General features: G+C 39.8%; 1 long non-coding RNA gene across 1 annotated transcript in view; it reads left to right on the top strand.

Moving 5' to 3' along the window:
• Positions 1-2,158, top strand: part of LOC109243261 — a 7,956-nt gene extending 5,798 nt beyond the window's left edge. The window contains exon 2 of the long non-coding RNA XR_002070532.1: positions 1,423-2,158. This is a non-coding gene — a long non-coding RNA (uncharacterized LOC109243261). The remainder of the gene's footprint in view (positions 1-1,422) is intronic.
• Positions 2,159-3,936: the final 1,778 nt, after the last annotated feature.

Here is a 3,936-nt window from a genome sequence, read left to right as displayed (position 1 = left end):
GGGGGGGGGGGGGGGGGGGGGGAGGTTGTTACTACCCATATTCGCATATGTTAGATCACGCCGTAAGTTAGTTGGCGTAAATACAAGAAGCGATTATCTTTGAGATGATAAGAAGTTAATCCTAATGGTCTTAAATGATATATACAAGGGTGTAAAAGAGTGGTTAACAAGTATTAGAAGTTAAACGAATCAAGGATGTTGTAACCCGTATTTTTGGGTAAAACTAGAGGTTCTTAATATTCTTAGTAGGCCGTGTTTTAAGGTATTTGAATCACATAATATCCATATCATAAGTCTTGAAGTCAAACGAGTTATGAAACAAAAGTCGACAAAAGTTGTCGCAACTTACGTACATAAATTAACTTAAACTTTAGGTCAAATGTTACTAAGCTTTTCTCCCAATTTACATGGAATTACAGGGTGAATTGCCCACCCGATTGAAGATCTATGAGTCTAGTTTCCAACATATTAAATCGTTTATCGACACAATATCGAAGTAGAGAGATATTTGCATTTTTACGAGACTACGCAAACAGCTCTCTATGGGACCCACATAGATGGTTGAAATAAATTGATATATATATATATATATATATATATGAGACGCCTTAAGCCCATTAAAACTCATTCTTTTTCACTCTCTTCAGACCCTAGACACCTAAAACTCTCTCCCAAGGTTCTCTCATGATTCAAGACCCAAACAAATGGCAAACAGCACAAATCAAGTGTCAGGAATCCCGTGGCACTGGTAAGTTTCTTGTTCTTCTAGTTGTTGCTGATTTTTGTGTGGTTCCAACTCTTGTAGGAGGTTGTTTTAAGTGTTTTAAGTTCTGTACAATACTCTCTCCCGTTTTTAATATCAAACCTAGGTGATTTCAAGTCTTCCAAAGTGATTCTAGTGCCGAAAAACCCGAATTGATTGCTAGTTTCGCTTCCTTGTTCTTGTGGCAACATTGGAAGGATATTTCGTGGTGAAGTAAGGTCAAATTGGAGTTTTTATAGCTGTTTAAAGGTAAGTAACCTCTTACTCTACATGTATTTAAGAGTATCCAAGTTGCGGCTATGTCGTTGAAGCTAGAACTTGTGAGATATCTATCGAAAGGCTTGTTAGTAATGTTGTTGGTTGGTGGACTATTTTGGGAGGCTTAATATGATTATTATTGATGTTGTTTGGGCTGTCTGGTGATTGTTTTAACTTGTGGGAAGTCATACAAATAAGGAAGGTGTTGTTCGTTCCATCATATAATACGTTGCGGTCGGTATTAATAGTTACGACTCTTAAACGATAATGGAGCATCATTTTTCTTATTGTAGACTGATAAGTAGGGATTTTTACTACTTATTTGCACTCTTATAATTTTGTTTTAGCTCAAAATTGCTTAAAGGTATTCCCGAAAACTAATGAAATGTGCTTTCTTGCAGTAGTGTTGGAATACGAGCCAAAGAAATAAAAATCAACTCAAGAAGGAGTAATTTTGGACAAGGACCAAAACAAGGCTAAAAGTGCACAATGCGGAGCGCACAATGTTGATTGCGGCCGCAAAACATAAGGAAGCCTCTGATAGAATTCCCATGAAAAATACAGATCGCATAATTCTAGTGCGGCCGCAGAAGATGAAGTTCAGAGAGTTGTATTTTTGGGCCATGAAGAAGTGCGGACCGCACCATTATTGCGCGACCGCACTCATAATTGTGCGGTCCGCAGAAGAGGAGAATTAGAGACCCATGTTTTTGGATGATTGAATATGTTCGGACCGCACTATTATTGTGCGGGAGGCCAAAATGCGGCTGCACTCATAAATGTGCGGTCCGCATACCGAAGGCCAGCTCCAGTCCAAGTTCAAGCGTGCGATCGCACTCAGAAATGTGCGGTCCACACAATTAAATGAAGTACGACCGCAATCCAATTTTATGCGACCACAAAAAGCCCAATCAACATGCAGATAGCACACAGAAGTGTGTGGCCGCACAATCTCCGTAGGGGCAATTTTATCAGATATTTTCAGCTTAGTATAAATAGAACTTTTTGTCATTTTTAGGTTAAGTTGTGTAAGTTGGGAGCACCTGAGCCGTTTTTATTTACTGTATTGGGTAACATTGTACTAGATTAGCTTTTAAACATTACATTTTCTTATCAAGTATTATGAATTCTCTTTCAGTTTCGTCTTTAATTTCTGCATTTTTCATGAGTAGCTAAACCCATAGCTAGGGTTGTGACCCAACCCTTGTATGGGTACTTATTGGGTGATTGATTTAGGGCTTATTTATAGGTATATTATATTTAGCCTAGTTCTTGCTTAAATTTGAGAATTGATGGTTGCAAACATTGATTCATGCCTAATTGACTTTGTTTCTACTTGAGAAAGAGAGAAAGTCTAGGAAAACTTGGCTAACAAGAAATTAGGGTGAACTCAAGAAATTGATAGCCCAATTAAAGGGTCAAATCTAGAGATAGCAAGACTTGACTTGAGCATATATCACTTGCTTTGTGAAATACCCATTTGGACTTGAGAAAGCCAAATCGGGCAAAATCACTCAAACTACCGAGAGATATAGAGTGAGTAATCGCGTGTGATTGCTATATTGTATCCCGATCAACCAAACATGCGCTAAAGCTTTCAACCCGGTAGGTATCCATCTGGGCGGAAGTTACAACCCTAGATCTTTCATAACTTGAAAAAAAACCAAAACAAAAAATATTTTCTCTTAGCTCTACAATTACAATCAATAGCTTAAAAGTAGAAGTAGAAACAACAATTGAAAATGTGGAAGTGTAATTTGAGGCACATCATACAGTCACACTAGGTATATACCTAATCCAAAATCTAACTCCCTGTGGATTCGAGCCCGACTTGTGTTGGGTTTTTATTATTCCTTCGACCGTCTCACAACCTATATTTGCGGTGAGTTCGGGCGACCTCAAAATTTTTGGCGTCGTTGCTGGGGAGTTAAACAGACTTAGCTATATATCTAGGTTTTTCTGTGATTTGTTTTCTTTTCCTTCCGAGTCACTAATTTTGTTTTTGAATTGATTATAGGTACGAGAATGGCAACAACGAGCCCATCGGGAATTAGCCGGGGGGGGGGGGGATGTGGATGATGACCAAGATGATGAGGTTCCTCTTAAATCTCAAGCAAATAGGTGGGGCCGACCGCCTCATGATAATGTTCCCATCCCCCTCCCCTAAAAGAATCCATAAACGGACGATTTACAAAAAGGAAAGAAAAGAAAAAGGGACTTATCTGAGTGGAACAACTGGTACCATTGATCATGACATGCATTTCGGACTAATCGTCCCAATCCGCCCAACCAATCAACTTTCCCCTGCAACGCTTTGTTGCCCCAGAATTCCATAATCCTGATTTCTTCAACCAAACCCTAACCTTGTTCATCCTGCAGTGTCTTGAACGGTTTTCACCCCCAGACCTATCTCATTTGATTTCTCTCAACTCACTTTCGCCTTATGGTGCCGTGAGGGTTTTCACCAATAAGACTCTCATTTTTCATTTCTCTCAGCTCGCGTCGCCTTACGGTGCCCGTGAGGGTTTTCACCAATAAGACTCTCTCATTTTATTTCTCTCATCTCCCGTCGCCTTACGGTGCCCGTGAGGGTTTTCACCAATAAGACTCTCTCATTTTGGATTTTTCCTGCTTGAACCAGAGTGTTGCCCCTGACATGAATTACCTTTACCCGCTTGACTTGGCATTTCTTGAAAACTGATCGGAAGGTCTTTCTTTGGACCGTAATGTGGGCTTTTGTACAGGGTTAGAAAGAAAGGGTATCAAAGGCTCACAAACAATTCGACGTGGGTTCAAAACTACAACTTTCGGAATAAAATCTCTTTCACAACCACAACTTCTGCCCTAGTTTCTTCCTTGGGGACTTTTGAACTTTTATTTCGGTGTGACTGAACCTCAGAGAGAGGCTGCCTACG

Source organism: Nicotiana attenuata, unplaced genomic scaffold, assembly GCF_001879085.1.
Source record: "Nicotiana attenuata strain UT unplaced genomic scaffold, NIATTr2, whole genome shotgun sequence".
Taxonomy (NCBI): Eukaryota; Viridiplantae; Streptophyta; class Magnoliopsida; order Solanales; family Solanaceae; genus Nicotiana; species Nicotiana attenuata.
Note: the sequence above shows the minus strand (reverse complement) of the source record. Positions and strands in the feature narration are given on the sequence as shown.